Here is a 21,807-nt window from a genome sequence, read left to right on the forward strand (position 1 = left end):
TGCACATAAACTAGCTAAACCACTTCTTTAGCATAAAAAAAAGAAAACAGGAAATCCCCCAAACTGTTGCCACAATGTCAAAAGCATATCATTTACCTTTCATCATTTTAATTAACTTGTTAGCAATAAATGTTTAAGAAACCACTGAATTATTAGACAAGGTGTCCACATACATCTGGCCATATAGTGGATTAGTAATTAGTAATAGTAATTTCATCCTTCAATACAAACTTATTCTGCATTATAATACTCAGATTAGTATCTATCTTAACCGCTTATCCAATCAGGGTCGTGCGGTGCTGGAGCCTATTCCAGCTTTTCAATGGGCGCAAGGCACACAGTAACACCCTGGATGGGGCACCAGTCCACCGCAGGGCGCACACACACACACACACACACACCTATAGGGCAATTCAGTGTCTCCAATTAGATTAGATGTAACTTTATAATCTTTACACGTGTACAAGTACGAGGCAACACAATGCAGTTTAGCATCTAACCAGAAGTGCAATAAGCAGCAAGTGCGGGATGTATAGTATTTATGAAATACATTATTTACAGGATATGCGCAGTGCTATGAACAATATATCAGACATCCCAAGTCTCCCGGATATACATAGCGGCTCCCTGATGCCCGCAAGTACGATAAAATCTCCCGAAATCTAGAACAAGTCCAAACACACACACACACACACACTTTTTTCCCGATCGTGTATTAAATCCGGTATCTAATACTGTTTAGTACACTAAGTAGGGAACATGAATTCATATCTAAAATACTATGTAGTATGCGCTATGTAGGTAACATGAATCTGTTATCTGATATAAAACTTAGCGCACTGTGTAGTTAACATAAATCCGTTAAATTAATGTGGTTGTGATGCGAACAGTTAGCTAAGTAGCTCAGTAAGCAGCTTCTAAAAGTTCTGTTATCACCCATGTCCTTTGATGTGTGCGAGAGCTTTTTTACCTTAAAAAAAAAATTAAAGGGGGCGTGGTCCGGGGGTACCTCCCGGAAATGAGTTTTTGCAACTTGGGAAGTCTGATATATACAGGTGAATTTATTATAGAATGTACTATAAACACGATATATACAGTAGATGGGAGTGCTATAGACATAATATACAGATTAGCTTCCAGATTTAGAATAAGGTGCTATAAACATGACAGATGTATACAGTATAGGTGGAAATTATGTACAAATGATATATTATATTAAGAAGAAACAGGTTTGTAGTGAAACCTTTAACAGGAGGAGAGATGTGGGGGGTTAATGGGGGACAGAGTTCAGTATGGAGACAGCTCTGGGGAAAAAGCTGTCACGATTAACCTGACTGCATGTTTTTGGACTGTGGGAGGAAACCGGAGCTCCCAGAGGAAACCCACACAGACACATTTACATTTTTACATTTTCAGCATTTAGCAGACGCTTTTTATCCAAAGCGACTTACACGATGAGCAATTGAGGTTTAAGGGCCTTGCTCAGGGACCCAACAGTGGCAACTTGGTGGTGGCGGGGCTTGAACCGGCAACCTTCTGTTTACTAGTCCAGTACCTTAACCACTGAGCTATCACTGGCAACCTTCTGTTTACTAGTCCAGTACCTTAACCACTGAGCTATCACTGGCAACCTTCTGTGTACTAGTCTAGTACCTTAACCACTGAGCTATCACTGACACAAGGAGAACATGCAAACTCCACACAGAAAGGATCTGGACAGCCCTTGGATTTAACGAACTTTATCTGTAGTGACTTGTACACGCGAAAATAAATTTTTCTTGATTTAAGCTGTTTTTTTTAACCCACAGTGGCTGAAGGGGGAGAAGAAACTGATTTGGTCGCAGATTTACTTACAAACCCTTTTTTCAAGACGGACCTTTTAAGTAAAGCTGGACATCGTTAACAAGGGACGAGTAACCCCGAAGTTAGTCATGTTTAGTCTTGTTATTTTGTTTAGTCTGTCTGTTTAGCCTTTGTTTAGTCAGTTTAGTATGTTCATGCCTGTTTAGTTTGTTTAGTCCTTGTATAGTCTTTGTTAGCCTTTGTTTGTTCACCCTGTTTTGCCTTGTTTGCTCTGTTTTGCCCTGTTCACCCTGATTATTCTTGTTTAGCACAGTTAGCCTTGTTTAGTCTAGTTAATTTTGTTTAGCTGTCTTTCTTCTTGTTTGGTCCTGTTTGTTCTGTTTGCACTATCTTTTCTTATTAATAAATCTTAGTTTGCTTTGTACATCTCTGCGTGTGTGTCCACCCTTTTGTCTCATCTAGACCCTGTGTAACACTGTCTATAACTAACTGTCTTTCTTTCTTACTCAGAATGACCTCCACGATCCGTACCAGTCTGGCTTCAAGGCAGCGCATTCTACAGAAACAGCACTTGTAGCTGTTACTGAGAAGCTTCATGCAGCCACAGCAGCCAAACTGTCATCTGTCCTTATTCTTCTTGACCTCTCTGCAGCCTTCGACACAGTGAATCACAGCATTCTCCTGACCACTCTCTCCAACCTTGGAGTAACAAGTTCAGCATGGCAATGGATCTTTATTCCCTCCATGCACTCTCTCAACCGGTGTTCCTCAGGGCTCTGTACCTGGCCCAATTCTATTCTCTATCTACAGTTGTCCTTGCATTCTTTTGTTTTCTTTAGTTATTTTGGACCCTCTTTAGCTTCTCCTTATCTTTAGATCTAAAAGTCCTCATATTTTTGTTAAGAAGTGCTTTAAGCTCAGGAGTTACCCAGGACTTGTTATTAAAGAAGCATTACACTTCTCTACATTGTACTGTACTTCTGCTTTTACTACACACCCAGGTTCAGCAGGTTCTGCTTCAGAATAAAACTAAAAATCATCAACATCAAAAGTAAAGCTGTACTGCAAACTATAGTGCCATGCAAAACTATTGGCCTCTTTCTGATTATTTCTGGCAACTGTATGTCAGAACTAAGTTACTGGCAACTCTGGTAAAGGTGGAAGTAAAAAGGGTTATCAGAAATATACTCACATACACATGTAAATTTAGATACATTTTGTCCTGATTTTGGTTGAGGACTTGAATAGCTTGTGGGAAAAAGCTCCTCCTCATCCTCTCCGTTTTGGCTTTTAGAGCACGAAAACACTTCCCAGATCGTAACAAAGAAAACAGTCCATTACTGGGATGACTGGGGTCCTTTACTATCCTCCTGGCCCTTGTCCAGCACTGTTTCCTGTATATGGACTGCAGGTCAGGAAGCTCAGTCCGGATTATGCGCTCAGCTGAACTCACCACCCTCTGTAGAGCCGCCCGTCCTGCTTGGTGCTGTTTCCGAACCAGGTTGTGATGTTTCCTGTTATGATGGATTCAATGGTGCAGGTGTAGAAGTTACGAAGCACCTTGGATGGTAGTTTGAAGTCCCTTAAGCGTCTGAGGTGATAAAGATGCTGACGTTAAGGAGGTGATTGTTATCCTGGCACCAGTCCTCCAGGTGTTTAATCTCCTCTAGGTAGGCCCTCTTACCATTGTTAGACATCAGGCCCACCACAACAGTGTCATCAGCAAACTTGACAATGGTGGTAGAGCTGGAAGTGGCCACACAGTCATGTGTAATAATAATAATAATAATAAATTTTATTTATAAGCGCCTTTCATAACACTCAAGGACACTTTACAAGAGTTTTTAAAACATACATACAAAAGGACACCAAACATACAAAAGGACACAAAACAAACAGGGACAATAAAGTGGAAATTACAGAGAATAGGCTATTTTGAACAGGTGAGTTTTGAGTGTAGATTTAAAAAGAGGAAGAGAATCTATGTTACGGATGTCGGGTGGGAGGGAGTTCAGACAGGTTTTAATTTATCTTACCATTCCTTCAGAAAAGCAGCTGATTGGGAACGGTTTTATTTTTCAGCCATCCAAAGCACACTGCTAATGCAGTGAAATCATATTCTGAGAGAAAAACAACTGATAAAACACTGACAGTAATGGACTGACCTCCACAGAGTCCAGACCTGGATATTATAATGGCAGTATGGGATCATCTGGACTGAAATATATAAGAGAGCCTAAATCTAAAGAAGAACTCTGGAGGGGACAGTGTTAATACCCAGCAATGATCTCATCCCTGTTTTGTTCTTCATGACATATCAGTGCCCATGTGAACAGTAACTGGTTGTGAGGTTTAAACCCAAGTCTTTAGGACCCTAAAGCTGTGTGGTACCTACACTACCTGCTGTAGCTTCTTAATGATTGTTCATTTTATGTTTATGTAAACCACTATATAATATAACGAGTCCCTGTAATTATTACCTGCTGTTTCTTGGTTTACTCTGGTAATGCCAAGTTCACACTACACGACTTTCCAAGCCGTCAGGTCGCTGTACAGTTCACACTATACGACTGAATCTTTTGCACTCGGGGGTCTTTCAGTCGGTGTATATTTCACACTACACGACTGATCGGTGATAGGGGGTTTCACACTACACGATCCATCACCAACTGGAATCGCAGTGAGCTTCTCTGGTCTCCCTTTTTTTTCTTCTTTACAAAAACACGTGAGAAGTGACGAGGGGGTTTTATGATACCACGTCCAAAATAATAAGATAAGATAAGATAAGACTTTATTGATCCCCTTAGGGAAATTAACTTGTTACAGCAGAATGAAGACAGGAATACAAGAAATACAACTAAGTAGAAAATATTGCACACATAGTGTGTAGTTATTTACTCTATAAAATATCTAAAAAATAATATATACATTAAAAATATGCAAAATATATTAAGTTATTGCACTTATTGTGAATAGGTTACATATTGCACTTGTTATTACACCCAACATGAAAGATTAGGAATGAGTGATATTATTATATATTATTACTGTTATAAGCTCTGATGGCTGCAGGAATAAAGGACCTGTGGTAGCGCTCCTTCTTACACAGGGGGTGGAGGAGTCTGGTACTGAAGGAGCTTGTTAGGTCTCCTACAGACTCATGTAGTGGATGTGTGGTGATGTCCAGGATGGATGACAGCTTGGCTATCATCCTCCTTTCTCCCACCTCCTCTACAGGTTGGAGAGGACAGTTTAAGACAGAGCTCGCTTTCTTGATCAGCTTGTTCAATCTTTTTCTGTCTCTCTCTGATATTGCACCCCCCCAGCACACCACTCCGTAGAAGATGGCTGATGCTCCCACAGTGTCATAAAAGGATCTAAGCAGTGTTCGGCACACTCCAAAAGACCTCAGTCTCCTCAGAAGGTGGAGGCGACTTTGGCCCTTTCTATATAGGGCATCCGAGTTGCTAGACCAGTCCAGTTTATTATTGAGGTGAACACCCAGGTATTTGTACTCCTTCATTGTCTCAATGTCCAAACCCTGGATGCTCACAGGTGTGGTGTGATGCGACTTTTTCCTGAAGTCGATCACCAGTTCTTTAGTTTTGCTGGTGTTAATATGAAGCACATTCAGTTCACACCAGGTAACAAAGTCCTTGACGATACTCCTGTAATCCTGTTCATTCCTGTCAGATAAACATCCAACAATGGCTGTGTCGTCCGAGAACTTTTGCAGGAAACAGTCTTGTGTGTTATGTTGAAAGTCTGAGGTGTATACGGAAAAAAGAAATGGAGAGAGGACAGTCCCTTGTGGTGCCCCTGTACTGATAACCACTACGTTGGACACACAGTCCTGAAGCCTCACGTACTGTGGTCTGTTGGAGAGGTAATCAATCGTCCACACAGTGAGGTCACGGTCAACTCCAGCTACCTCCAGCTTCTTTCCAAGTAGTGATGGTTGTAGAGTGTTGAAAGCACTGGAGAAGTCGAAAAACATGACCCTCACAGTATTTCCAGGGGTGTCGAGGTGTGAGAGGGATCTGTGTAACAGGTGGATGACTGCGTCCTCTACACCAATGCCAGTTTTGTAGGCAAACTGCGTCCAGCGTTGTGTCCACTATCGGTCGAAGGTGGCTGAGTATAATCCGCTCTAGAGTCTTCATTAGATGTGAAGTAAGGGCCACTGGTCTGAAGTCATTCAGCTCCCTGGGGTGTGCAGTCTTAGGCACTGGAACCAAGCAGGAAGTTTTCCATAGGACTGGCACCCTCTTAAAACTCAGGCTTAGATTGAAGATGTGAAGAACCACCCCAAAGAGTTGGTCTGCACAGTCCTTGAGAAGTCTGGAGCTGATGCCGTCTGGGCCTGTGGCTTTTCTCACTTTGTTCCTCTTGAGTTCTCTCCTCACCTGCTTAGCCGTTATAGAGATGAATGGGGAGGAATCTAGAGGTGGTAGACACAAGGAGGTTTCACCAATGAGTTGTGGGGGGTGGATTGGACCCAAGCTGTGCATGGGTGACGCCGTATTTGAGGGTCAATCCCAGGGTTTTTTTAAGTGAGATAGCATGGATTGTTGTGGATTGGACACTGTTTGGTTCATATGCATGTGAATGGGGGGCATGGACGAGCCTGAGTCGAATCTGTTGAAAAACAAATTCAGCTCGTTAGCCCATGTCCTGTCTCCACACACTGGTCCGTTTCCGCTGCTACTCCGTCCTGAGATTTTATTTAGTCCTCTCCAAACTTCTCTTGCATTGTTTTGTTGAAGGTGTGCCTCCATTTTAAGAAGTGCTTTAAGCTCAGGCGTCACCCAGGGTTTGTTATTAGTGAAGCACTGTACAGTTCGTGCTGGTACGGTGCTCTCAACACAGAAGTTTATGTAGTTCGTTATGCAGTGAGTCAAGCTGTCAGTGTCCTCCCCGTGTGGACTGCATAACACCTCCCAGTCTGTGATCTCCAAACAGTCCTTTAATGCCTCACTGGCCTCTGCAGACCAGTTCCTCACAGATCTTGTGGTAGGGGGTTGTTTCTTAACCATGGGGGTGTAGACAGGCAGGAGGTACACCAAGTTGTGATCAGATCGACCAAGTGGGGGGAGGGGTGAAGAGCTTTATGCATCCTTTGTGTTAACATACAGTAGATCCAACGTTTTACTGTCCCTTGTATGGCATTTAACATACTGAGTGAAGGTGGGGAGAGTGGAGGACAGGGATGCATGATTGAAGTCCCCGGAGATGAGGAGGAGGGACTGAGGGTGTGAGGTCTGCAGCTCTGATACGACGGTGTGTAGGCGATCACATGCTGCAGCAGCGTCGGCAGAGGGCGGGATGTAAACAGTGATCGCAATAACATGCGAGAATTCCCTCGGAAGATAGTATGGCCGAATGCCGACAGCTAGAAGCTCAATGTCCTTTGTACAGCACTGTTTTTTAACAATGATGTGTCCAGGGTTACACCACCTATCATTTACGAACATCGCTATCCCTCCTCCCTTCCTCTTACCAGTGTCCGCTGTGTTCCTATCCGCTCTCAGGAGCTTAAAGCCGTCCACCATGACTAGCGAGTCCGGAGTGAGTCCATGCAGCCAAGATTCAGTGAAGCACATGATGCTACATTCCCGGTACTCCTTCTGTAGTCTGACCGGCGCCGTTAGTTCGTCCATCGTATTTGGAAGCGATCTTACATTCCCCATAATAAGAGACGGAAGACGAGGTTTATACCGTCTTTTTCTCACATGCCGTCTCACTCCGGCTCTGCATCCCCTCCTCTTTCTCCTTATTTCTGCCGGTATCGCTGATGTGTCCGCGAAGAGAAACTCTGTGTGGCTGAGCTCCAGCAGTTGTTCCCGAGTGTAAACAATAGATCCATGGCTGAATGGGTTTGCAGATGCGATAGCGATGATTCCGAAAATAAACAGAAAAAACACTGCTAATTTTGCCAGTTTTATGTCCATGGCTGTACAGGATTGTGTAGAGATACGATACGTAAAAAGAAAAAAACGCGAGAAAAAAGACAAAATTAAAATAAACACACCAAAAGAAACAAGAAAGACGGACCTGCTGTAACGGGCAGCCGCTACAGTAATGTTATGACCTGTAGCGATCTAGGGGTGACAGGGGATGCAACATTATAATACTTAAAATAATGAAATAATAACAAGGAAAACAATCTATCCAAAACACGCTATTTATTTGTAGAATTCAGAATCATAACGAAAAACATAACAAAAAGAAAACCAGCTCTGAGCAAACTCTGTAAAGAAAAGAATGAAAACGATTAGACCAATAACTGATCAAGTATATCAAAATACACAACAATCTTAACCTAAAGAAACACACAATCTCTATCAAACAGAGACCACTTCTAAACTTCAAACACACACGCTCGAACAAAGCACAGCGTGCAAACGACACGCCCCCTCTCCTTCCGGTCCTCACTTTCCAGCCTTTTATACGCTGGCAAATAATGCCGGTACCTGAAACACACACACACACACACACACACACACTAATGCTGCCTTCAAGTCCTCCTCGGAAGTTCCTACTTACGAGTTCGGAGGTCTTAATTACGACATGATGTGGTTCAAGTGGTTTTTGGTCGGGTAAAAATTGACAATTGCTATTCTTCATCAGAACAAGTGCACGTTGTGTACAAAATGTATACAAGCTTGAACTTTACATTTAACATGCAAAACTACCGCCAATAAACTCAAACTTTTACCGTTTACTGTAGGGGCAGCATCCATACCGGCAGTCGCCATGATGTTTTGTTAATGATACGCCCCCACATCGGAAACTCTGGGCTTATCAAAAAATCAGAGTTTCCCCACTGGTAAATACGACATTGAGTTGCTGTTCATGTGCCCTCATCTCGTAAATACGATATTTCCGGCACGACTTGAAGGCAGCAATACAACAAACACACTAGAATGTCCACAGTCATAACAATGCACATCAACAAGTAGCGAGCGATCAAAGCTGTTTGTGGTCTGATGTGCAGCGTAAAATCAAAGAGAAAAAATAAATGAATCTGAGTGGATTTGGCTACAGTATAGATTGTTCTATAGTGAGTTGGAGGTTAATTAATAATTTTGCAATGCAGCGTGGGTATTATGTTTTGTAGAGGATAAAATCAGAAATACTGTAACGCGTGTGTGCCGGTGTATTCTGATATAAACTATATTAATTAAGCCCCTGCCCCAGTGTTTACACTCGTCTTCTGCGTTTCCCCTCACACCGTATCCTGTGTTCTCATTGGCTGTTCGACATGTCCCTCATTCCCAGTTGCCCATCTGAGATCAGATATCTGGCGTGCTAGAAAACTCGATCCAGTCACCGAGCGCTCGGCGAGCCGGTCGGATCGAGTTGTTGGATAGTTCACACTTGGCGACAGAGAGCCGAGTTTTGATCGCAGAGTGAACGCTGAGTTGTTCCCGACCCGGAAAATTAAGCTCCGACCAGTCGCCGATCGAAAATCAGGGCAAAAATCGTGTAGTGTGAACCGGGCATAAACGACTCTCTGTTGCTAACATGAGCTGATGTTTCATAAAAACATTTGACCTGGTTGTTAGGTAAATATTTTCCCCTTGTTTTAAAAGTATTTACAGACCAGTCTGGACTGGCAGGGTGTGGTACCTGTGGTTTCTCCACCAGGTGCTTTACATTCTAGAATAAATAAATGATCTGTTTAATTTATGACCTGCTTTAATTAATAGCACAACATCATCTCACATGCTCACCAGTTATAAAACTCAAATTTGCACAAGGATTGGTTTATGTACATGGGTGTGGCAGTTTTGTGGTTTTAATATTTTCTGTAATTGTACTTTTTTCTCTGACTGAATTATTGAAACACCAACTTCTTTTTTTCCCAAAATAAATAATTAAATACGGTAGTTGCTAACAGTACAGTCTAAACAAAGAAAAAAAAAAACACAATTAGCCACCCATCTCAATATTTCTGGAACTTTCCCTTAAAAACAAAATACACAGGAGCATTAAAATAACTTACACAGTCTGTGTGGCTGCTCCCACTAATCACATGGCACATTCACAATGTACAGATTTACCTGAAAACAATGTGCAATAAAATAAAACAATGTCATAAAAAATACACTAAATAACATTTTTGCACTTGTTTTACAAACATCACCTATCATCACATGTCTATTTGGACGTCTATTAACCCTCCTATTACCTTTGGGGTCAATTTGACCCCATTCAGTGTTTAACGACTTCAAATAATTGATTGACATCATTTTTTTTTGCTTCATATTTAATGAATTTGACTAATTTAATGGGGACAACTGGGTAAATATAAAATTAACATGAAAATATGTTTTTAATGTCCTGTACGCATGTTGTACGCATCGGTGTTCTTTGGGGTCAATTTGACCCCAGACTGTTTTAGCTGTATAAAACATATAAGAAATATCAACATTTTACACACATTTGTTTTGGTTGTTTAGGAAGATATTGGTCACTATGATATGCAATTTTATAATCTTCAAAAAACTTTAAGGCCCTAACCTAACATAACCATAACTGTAGTAGTGCGAGAACCATTGATAGTTCACACAACCTGGGGGAGGGGGAAACATCATCCTCGTGAGATTTTTAATATTTCTCATGCTGTGGGGACAAGAAAATGTGGTTCCCGTGAATAGAAACAGAGGATGATGTTGAGGAGGTCCCGGATTATTAGGCATCCTCCTCTGATAAGAATGAGACCCACAGTGTTGACCCATCTTTTGTCTCTCAACCACCAGCAAACACACGACCTTCCAAAAATGAAAAGTTATTATGGTCTGTCTCCCCACTGGAATAACAAGGCAGACTTAGTGCTGCTAATGTCATCAAAATGGTTCCAGGCCCCACCAGATACACTGTCAGTCATGTCCAAGACATAAAATCAGCATTTGGGCTCTTCATAACACCATCAATTGAAAAGGATATACTTGAGATGACAAAGTTAGAGGGGAGGTGTGTGTATGGGGACAGTTGGAAAGACTTGGATGTGACCCACTTGCAAGCCTACATTGGGTTGCTTATTTTGGCAGGAGTGCACAAGTCAAAAGGTGAAGCAACATCAAGCCTTTGGGCTGCTGACACTGGAAGGGCAATATTTCCAGCCACCATGTCTCTAAACACATTCCATGTTTTCTCCCGTGTCATATGCTTTGATGATGAGAAACAAGGCAGGGCAGATGAGTGTGACAGACTTGCAGCAGTATGGGATGTATGGGACAAGTGGGTTCAGCGATTACCCCTTCTTTACAATCCAGGCCCCCATGTGACTGTGGATGAATGTCTGGTTGCATTTCGTGGGCTCTGTCCCTTCGGACAATATATTCTGATGATGATCTGTTTTACAAAAAAAAATCCTTCTAAATGTTTTAAATTGTGTGTGTCAAATTGACCCCAAACATAATACATGTTACTACTACCAAATGTTATAGATAACAAAAATATGTTAGAAATTGTATAAAGTCATTAAAACAGCAAAAAGATCCCAATGTCCAATGAGATTTTATGTTTATCTGCATATTTCTTCATAGTCGCGCAACAGGTATTCTGGATGTATGGGGATTTATTTTTTTAATTTTTTTAAAGGCTATTTAAGTGGTCAACAAACAAGTATGTGACATAAACTTGGTAACAATTTTAATTTTAATCATTTTATGGAGGTTTAAATTGCTGGGGAGGGTTAAACTTACCAGGCCACGCTGTGAAAAATTGCCATTAAACCACTGTACAATCCAATGTAATCTGGTGTAAATAAACACCATCTACACCTGAAACATGACAAATATGCATCTATTGGTGCTTATCTTTACTTATTGATGAAAAGTATTCTTTTTCTTTGGCTCTCGTGGAGACAGGACGCACTTTTCCCTCCTCCCTTATCTACCCTGCTTGGCTTCTCCTGTATCGTCTCGTCTCGTCACTCTGCTTTACAGAGTTTTTCTCAGCACAGCTCTTCAAAGAACAAATTATGGAATTGGTTAAATGGTCTCTGAATGCTATTGACACCATCTTCTCATCGAGAAGTTCGGTTTCGGGGGAACCCACATGCCTCGACGGAACGCAGATGGCAGGACACGCGATGGACTCGTGGGGGAAGTGGGGAGTCGTGTGCACCTGGCACCTCTTTCGCTGGAGGACATCGAGGATGTTTATCTATTTGGAACTTTGATCGTGGGGTTCGCGCTGATTGGATTAGGCGGTACCCTGCTGTATCGGGAAATTAAAAGAGTTGGGTCAGTTGTCAAAGGTCCCCAGAAACTGCCCAACCTGATTGAGATGGTGGGTAGAGCCGTGGGAACTCAAACTATGAATTTGATTCAGTGTATGGAATCCATCTTGCATAATAAAGCGGCTCTGCGAAAGGAGTTGAACCAGAGATGCATTAATTCTGACAGTCTGTGTTAAATTTTTGCCTCAGACAAAACAAAAGTCATTTCTGCTTCTGGCTCCCCTGTTATCAGCAACGGCCTTGCTGATAAGTAAATACCTCCGGAAGAGATCTGCTGCTACGTTCCTACTCGCCTCACTGTCTGTTTTTCATTCTGGCCAGTAAGAGTTGAGAGAGAACAGCCATTTTATCGCGAACTGTACAGACTTTTCCTTCTTGCTGCTGAATGGGAACTGACAGAAACTCTTTCCTTACCCAAACCAACGTCTCCACTCTTTTAGCTTGATCCCACCAATACGGCAAGACGGGTCTGCAGTGTGCGCCTGCATATGGCTGCAAATCGCTGAGACTGCTTGTTGTAGTTGGTTACTCTCCCTCCCTTATCACTAACCCGTGGCTCGTTGTGTGACTATGTTATGTTCTTATGTTTACATGTGCTTGTGTGCTGTTAGGGGCTTTTTTTCATGCTATCACAGTGTGCTCCTCAAGGAGCACAATCTGGTTGCTAGTTTTTTTATCTCCTACTCTCCCAATGTGTTACCATTTCTTGTTTAACGATGTAAATTTCCCCATTGTGGGACTAATAAAGGATTATCTTATCTTATCTTATAAATCTTAATATATACCACACTTATCTGCCAATGCTGCACACACACTCAGCACTATAACCAGCCATGCTTCAACTGCTTATTTCACCTGTGCATCATTAGCGCTACACTTACACTGGCAAAAAGGGGAGGAGTCTTAAAGGGACAGCACCTTTTTTTTTTTTTTTTACCCTATGCTTATCACTTGGCTACACTCATCCTGGCTCTACGTAGTATAGTTTTTTACCCCAGACCATTCTCATGTGCATCCATACATGAAAATACATGAACACAAGTTAATTTATAACAGCACATTTCATACACTGTGGTTGTTTAAGGTGCTTTACAAATTCCAATTTACTTTTAAACTAGACAGCAAAACTATATGACACAATCCTGAGCCCCTGATTAAAGCACTTATCCTTAAATTTGTTGCAGTTGTAAGTTGCTTTGAATAAAAGTGTATGTTAAATGTTACACAAATTCATTTATTCCTGATAAAGATGTGTTAAAAACCTATATTACCCATGTAAAAATTAATTACTACCAGTCAAGTCAACTTTATTTATATAGCACTTTTTACAATAGACATTGTCTCAAAGCAACTTTACAAAATCCAGGACCAACAGATACAAAAACCTCCTGTTGAGCAAGCCGAGGGCGACTGTGGCAAGGAAAAACTCCCTGAAAATTACAGGAAGAAACCTTGAGAGGAACCAGACTCAGCAGGGCCCGTCCTTCTTGGGTGGCCTGGAGGATACTTTAAATTATAACTGGCAATTTAAGTTATAACTGGCAATAAATATTTAAATAATAATAGAGTTGTTCTTCGCTCTAGTCTTCAATAAAGTCTGTAGTGATTTCTTGTCATTCTTGGTGGAAAATACTCCAGACCCGTCACATCCTGCTGGAGCAGCATCGTTGTCACGGCAGTCTCGACTTTAATCCTTAACCTCGGCGGGTAAACAGGTTTCCATCAGAATGCCCTTGGACAGGTCTAGCCCAGGTCTCAGTCTCGACTTTAATCCTTAACCTCGGCGGGTAAACAGGTTTCCATCAGAATGCCCTTGGAGTAAAACAACAGAGAATGTAGTTAATAATGTACAATGCTAGTTGAGTAAAACAGTTTTACAGAGAATTTTAGACTCCGGCAGCCCTAATTATTACAGCATAACTAAAAGGGAGAGCGAGCAGGTAACAAGGTCATGAAGGCTTTCATAGGACATCAGCGCCCATCTCCCCACCGTCATCAAACCTGAGTGATCGGATAAGAGAGGCAGAACGACAGCAACCCAACATCCCTGATCACCACAAGTTTCTATGACCAAGAACCCCCAAGCTCTGCTCCTTTGTCTATACTAATCACACGACTGAGAAAATAAATCTGTTTTCAGTCTAGACTTAAACATTGAGACTGTGTCCGAATCCCGAACAGAGGCAGGAAGATTATTCCAAAGTTGTGGAGCTTTGTAAGAAAATGCTCTTCCACCAGCTGTGGTCTTTTTAATTTTAGGAACTATAAGTAACCCTGCATCTTGTGAACGAAGTGGACGCGCTGGGTTGTAGTGATTAATAAGTTCACTCAGATACTGTGGAGCCAGACCATGTAGCGCTTTATAGGTTAGTAAAAGTATTTTGTAATCAATGCGGAATTTAACTGGCAGCCAGTGTAGAGATGATAGAACAGGAGTAATATGATCAAATTTTTTAGTTCTAGTTAGCACTCGAGCTGCTGCATTTTGAACTAACTGGAGTTTGTTTATGGATCTACCAGAGCATCCAGTTAGAAGAGCATTACAATAATCTAACCCAGAAGTTATAAAGCATGGATCATTTTTTCAGCGTCATTAACAGATAGTACATTTCTTATTTTAGAGATATTACGCAAATGATAGAAAGCAACTCTAGTAATATTATTAATGTGTGTATCAAAGAAGAGATCTGAATCTATTGTGACACCCAAGTTTTTTACATCTGGGCTGGGAGTAACAGAGAACGTGTTTAAGTTTAGCACCAGGTTAGACAACTTGTCTCTTGCAGCTTTAGAGCCAACAAGTAAAACCTCAGTTTTATCTGAATTAAGTAAAAGAAAATTACACGACATCCAGTTTTTTATGTCGTTTACACTTTAATCTTCTATCTTACTGATTGTGTCAGTATCATTTGGTTTGGCTGATATATACAGCTGTGTGTCATCTGCATAGCAGTGAAATTTTATGCCATGTTTATGAATAATTTCTCCTAGTGGAAGCATATAGAGGGTAAATAATAGCGGTCCCAGTACCAACCCCTGTGGAACACCACACTTTACTTTTGTAGTTTCTGAGCATTTATTATTTACATAAACAAATTGCGAGCGGTCAGTCAGATATGATTGAAACCAAGAGAGTGCGAGTCCTTTAACACCTACTGTATTTTCTAGCCTCTCCAGTAAAATGTTATGATCGACCGTATCAAACGCTGCACTAAGATCTAATAGAACAAGAAAAGAGACACATCCATTATCAGAAGACATTAACAACTCGTTAACTACTCTAATTAATGCGGGTTCGGTACTATGATTGGGTCTAAATCCTGATTGAAATTTTTCATGAATACAATTTTCATTCAAATAAGAACATAATTGTTTGGAAACGACTTTTTCTAATATCTTAGAGACAAAAGGAAGGTTTGAAATTGGCCTATAATTAGCTAAAACATGTGGATCAAGATTAGGTTTTTTAATCAGGGGTTTAATAACGGCACTTTTAAACAGTTTAGGTACATACCCAAGGCTAAGGGATGCATTGATTAATGTAAGCAGGGGCTCTACAATAGCTGGGAGTAAATCTTTAAGTAAACGAGTTGGAACAGGATCGAGTATACACGACGATGACTTCGATGATTTAATCAGAACAGTTAGTTCATTTTGGGAGATTGGATTAAAGGAATTTAGTTGGATTAACTCATTTCTATTATCATTACTATTCTCACCAGTGCTGCTCAGAGTGAGTCCATACTTAACACTACCCTTCCTTCCCAAACCTAATAACTGGTTGTTCCACCCTTGGCAGTAATGACTGTAATCAAGTGTTTGTGATATGCATGATGAGTTATTTTATTTTTTTAAGTCACTGATAGTTAAGAGAAAATCTTTGGTGGAATTTAAAAAAGCTGTTAGAGCAGAAAAACATCAAACCTGAATGAGCTGGAAGTCTGTGCCACCAGTACAAAGTTTCAATGGGCAAAGTTTCCAAATCAGAGGTATCATCTGGACGGTGGGGTGAGCAAGTGCTTTACTCCACACAACTACATGTAATCCAGGTACTGGGTGCTGCACATTACTGTATTCAAGTACTGTCACTCTGAGAGAGATAAGTAAAGTTAGTTAGTTAGTGCACAAAGTAAAGGAGACAAGCCACCATCCTACAGTGACTCAGACAGTTAATACAGTGAAATTTTGAAAATAAGTCTGATCCACTTAAAATTGCGTTTGACTCTATTTTAAAATTTATAGGTGTTACCCAAAATGTAAGTGGCGGCATACCACACTGGAAGTGTATAAGATTGCATGGAAAGCATGGATAAAGCACAATGCCTTATTAATAATTCATATTATTTAATGTAATGATATAAAATAATTATACTGAAATAAAAAAAATGTTTTTGGTCATTACAGTCTCTGTCTGATGGACTAAAAGTCATGATCTGTTAAGGCCAAGCCCGGAGTGGCTAATCGGGAGATTCGGGAGGATTCCCGATGGGCCGGCTCATGTCATTATCGAGTTTGGGCCGGTTGGATGGCTTAGTGGGTAGCACTGTCGCCTCACAACAAGAAGGTCCTGGGTTCGATCCCCAGGTGGGGTGGTCCGGGTCCTTTCTGTGCGGAGTTTGCATGTTCTCCCTGTGTCCGCGTGGGTTTCCCCCGGGTACTCCGGTTTCCTCCCACAGTCCAAAAACATGCCACCAGGTTAATTGGAAACACTGAATTGTCCTATGGATACCTAGCCGCTAGATGCACTAGTGCATTGTAGTGCCGGTCCCAAGCCCGGATAAATTAGGGAGGGTTGTGTCAGGAAGGGCATCCGGCGTAAAAATTGTGCCAAATCAATGAGCGATCATGAGGATGACTCGCTGTGGCGACCCCTGAAAAAGGGAAGGAGCCGAAAGAAGAAGAAGGATGGGGAAAATAATTTTGACACTTACCTGTCACTTATCTAATCTTTTTTTTTTTTGCATTCATTCTCCATTAATCTGACAGCGCAGCCCTTACATCACAGTAGATTAGATTATACCATCTGAGGGAATTCTTCCCTCCCACATGTTTAAGTTGGTTGGGCCCACGAGGCGTCTTTTCTGGAGTGCCAGTAAAAGTAAATATAGCAAAATAGTGCAAACCATCAGTCGGTGGTGATAGAGGGCAGGGAGAGGCCAGGTGGAGCCGAAAAGGCCAGGTTAAAAAAAAGAAAGGTGTTGGAAGAAGATGCTGTCAAATGTGCCAGATTAACAGACCTGTTTTCCAGAGGACAGACCCCATGCAGCCGGTAAAGTGAGATATGGAAATAATGTTGTATTGTCACTGTAAGGCTATTGTGCAACATTTGCAACGTCAACTTAGCATAGTTTATTTTGTAGAACCCAACACACACCATTAATCACAAATATCCAGTTTCAAGCTGAAATGAATAAACATAATTTAAAGTGTAATATATTAAATAGCCTAAATCACTATCAATTTTACACCATCATAATATAGGCTAAATTGTTAAAAAAAAAAAAAAAAAACTTTAAGCATGTTATGTTATTCAGCAAAATATGTTAACCCTTAATAAAATGTTTTTTTTTAGCCTCAGAGCAGCAGATAAGCCATGTCTTATGTCTATAGACAATGACACCGTTATTAATGAAGTAGGTATGCTGTAGGTAGCCTACTAAATATGCGTGTAGTGAAGCTACAGTGGGGCCAAAAAGTATTTAGTCAGCCACTGATCGTGCAAGTTCTCCTACTTAGAAAGATGAGAGAGGTCTGTAATTTTCATCATAGCTACACTTCAACTTTGAGAGACAAAATGAGAAAAAAAATTCAGGAAATCACATTGTAGGATTTTTAAAGAATTTATTTGTAAATTATGGTGGGAAATAAGTATTTGGTCATTAACAAAAGTTCAACTCAATACTTTGTAACAGAACCTTTGTTGGCAATGACCGAGGTCAAACGTTTCCTGTAAGTCTTCACCAGGTTTGCACACACTGTAGCTGGTATTTTGGCCCATTCCTCCATGCAGATCTCCTCTAGAGCAGTGATGTTTTGGGGCTGTCGCTGGGCAACACGGACTCCACAAATGTTCTATGGGGTTGAGGTCTGGAGACTGGCTAGGCCACTCCAGGACCTTGAAATGCTTTTTACAGAGCCACTCCTTCGTTGCCCGAGCGGTGTGTTTGGGATCATTGTCATGCTGGAAGACCCAGCCACGTTCCATCTTCAATGCTCTCACTGATGGAAGGAGGTTTTGGCTTAAAATCTCACGATACATGGTCCCGTTCATTCTTCCCTTAACACGGATCAGTCGTCCTGTCCCCTTTGCAGAAAAACAGCCCCAAAGCATGATGTTTCCACCCCCATGCTTCACAGTAGGTACGGTGTTCTTGGCATGCAACTCAGCATTCTTCTTCCTCCAAACACGACAAGTTGAGTTTTTACCAAAAAGTTCCATTTTGGTTTCATCTGACCACATGATATTCTCCCAATCCTCTTCTGGATCATCCATATGCTCTCTGGCAAACTTCAGATGGGCCTGGACATGTACTAGCTTAAGCAGGGGGACACGCCTGGCACTGCAGGATTTTAGTCCCTCTCGGCGTAGTGTGTTACTGATGGTAGCCTCTGTTACTTTGGTCCCAGCTCTCTGCAGGTCATTCATCAGGTCCCTCCGTGTAGTTCTGGGATTTTTGCTCACCATTCTCATGATCATTTTGACCCCACGGGATGAGATCTTGACCCCAAGGGAGATTATCAATGGTCTTGTATGTCTTCCATTTTCTTACAATTGCTCCCACAGTTGATTTATTCACACCAACCTGCTTGCCTATTGTAGATTCACTCTTCCCAGCCTGGTGCGGGTCTACAATTTTCTTCCTGGTGTCCTTCGACAGCTCTTTGGTCTTGGCCATGGTTGAGTTTGGAGTCTGACTGTTTGAGGCTGTGGACAGGTGTCTTTTATACGGATAACGAGGTCAAACAGGTGCCATTAATACAGGTAACGAGTGGAGGACAGAAGAGCTTCTTAAAGAAGAAGTTACAGGTCTGTGAGAGCCAGAAATCTTGCTTGTTTGTGGGTGACCAAATACTTATTTTCCACCATAATTTACAAATAAATTCTTTAAAAATCCTACAATGTGATTTCCTGGATTTTTTTCTCATTTTGTCTCTCATAGTTGAAGTGTAGCTATGATGAAAATTACAGACCTCTCTCATCTTTCTAAGTAGGAGAACCTGTACAATCAGGGGCTGACTAAATAATTTTTGGCCCCACTGTACTTAAGAGTTTAGTGTAAATCTAACAATAAAGCACCTCTCTGTTGGGAAGACAAATGCAATCTTAATTTCAAATTATTTTTATTTCAACTTATTGCTCCTGTACAAATGTAAATACGTTTTCATCTTTATCACATTTTTTACCTTTTAAATCTTTATCTGATTTAAATTAAACATGTTTAAGTGAAGTGATTTCTGTTAACTTACCAACATATACCTGAACTTATATCCAATAAAAAAAGCATTGTAAGAGCTAGCTGCTGTTTCATTTATTCAAATTCCTCCTCCATGGAAAAAGTGGGCCGGGTTTGGGCATGAAAATCCCGGGCTGAAAAAGTTGCCCACTCCGGCCCTGGTTAAGGCTCACAATGACTGGAATGAAAAGCTGTGACAAAGAGTATTATGGAGTGATGAATCCAAGTTTGAAATCTTGGGTCCAATCGTGCTGACCAGTGGCATTGGCAATGTTGTCTGAATTGATAAAATTATAAATTCTGAAAAGTCAAATCACAGTCAAATCAAGGTTTATTTGTCATACACAGTACAACTGGCAGTGAAATGCTTTTGTGACTGCTCACCCACATTAGTTACAGAATAAACAAAGTAGACAAAAATATATATTATTATTATTATTATTATAAAAAATATAGAAACATTTTAAAATCTAAAAGTGTAGAAAAATACAACAATTTTAAAATTAAAATGAAAAAGAGACAAAATTTAAAAACAGTGAACAAAGTGACAACAGTTGTGCAAGAACTGAACATTATACTGAATCTATATTGTGTAACATAAGGCAACAAGAATGTGAATATTGTTCTAAAGAAGAACTCTGGAAGGTTGTAAAAGAAAATTACTTGAGAAAACTTCAGGACAGTGTTAATACCCAGCAATGATCTCATCCCTGTTTTGTTCTTCCATCTTGTTTTTGTATGTACAGCCGTTTTCATTTTTTTCCACCTATTTTTGTTTGCACACCCGTTTTCCCCTGATTGCATTAACATGTTTCTCATGTGTCCAGTTCTGTGCTGGTATTTAAGCCTCTTTGTTTTTACAGACCAGTGGGAGATATCAGTGCCCATGTGAACAGTAACTGGTTGTGAGGTTTAAACCCAAGTCTTTAGGACCCTAAAGCTCTGTGGTACCTACACTACCTGCTGTACCTCCTTAATGATTGTTCATTTTATGTGTATGTAAACCACTATATAATATAACGAGCCCCTGTAATTATTACCTGCTGTTTCTTGGTTTACTCTGGTAAACGACTCTCTGTTGCTAACATGAGCTGGTGTTCCATCAAAACATGTGACCTGGTTGTTAGGTAAATATTTTTTCCCGTTTTAATAATATTTACAGACCAGACAGGACTGGCAGGGTGTGGTACTTGTGGTTTCTCCACCAGGTGCTTTACATTCTAGAATAAATAAATGATCTGTTTAATTTATGACCTGCTTTAATTAATAGCACAACATCATCTCACATGCTCACCAGTTATAAAACTCAAATTTGCACAAGGATTGGTTTATGTACATGTGTGTGGTACTTGTATTTCATGGCAGTTTTGTGGTTTTAATATTTTCTGTAATTGTACTTTTTTTCTGACTGAATAATTGGAACACCAACTTCTTTTTTTCCCAAAATAAATAATGAAATAATTTTTTAGTTCAACTGCTTTGACTGCCCCCATAAAAAAACTTCAGTCTTTAGTCGAGCAGGTTTTAGATCATCCAGAGCCTACATGCTGAGACTTCAGGTGAGGTTGTGGTGGGTCTGCTACCACCGAAAGCTTCTTTATATCAGACTCTGAGCCCTTGGTGAACTGATGTTTGCTTGATCAGTGAAAATGACACCTGTGTGATGCAGTAGAACTATCTTGTGTCTTGTTGCTGTGCTCAGTTTTACCATGATGTGACCTGTGACATGAGACTGTCTTCTACAACCTGACCTATCTAGCAGAGTTTGATTGTTCCTCAACCAGTTCTAAGCCTCTTACAGAGCTGATTCTATTTCAGAGCTGATTCTATTTCTATACAAAACCCCCGAGTCCAAAAGTCCAAGTGTACCTAGAAGAATTGATGGCATTTTGAAGACAAATGGTGGTCACACCAAATATTAATTTAATTTAGATGTCTTTTGTTCATTTTGCAATTTGTAAACTAAAAAACTAAAAAAAAAACAAATAAAAATGTTGCTTTGAATAAAAGTGTATGTTAAATGTGACACAAATTAATTTATTCCTGATAAAGATGTGTTAAAAACCTATATTACCCATGTAAAAATTAATTACTACCCTTCCTTTCTAAACCTAATAACTGGTTGTTCCACCCTTGGCAGTAATGACTGTAATCAAGTGTTTGTGATATGCATGATACATTTTTTATTTTTTTAAGTCAATGATAATTAAGAGAAAATCTTTGGTGGAATTTAAAAAAAAAGAGCAAAAAAAAAACAAAACATCAAACCTGAATGAGCTGGAAGTCTGTGCCACCAGT

Source organism: Trichomycterus rosablanca, chromosome 2 (genome assembly GCF_030014385.1).
Source record: "Trichomycterus rosablanca isolate fTriRos1 chromosome 2, fTriRos1.hap1, whole genome shotgun sequence".
NCBI lineage: Eukaryota > Metazoa > Chordata > Actinopteri > Siluriformes > Trichomycteridae > Trichomycterus > Trichomycterus rosablanca.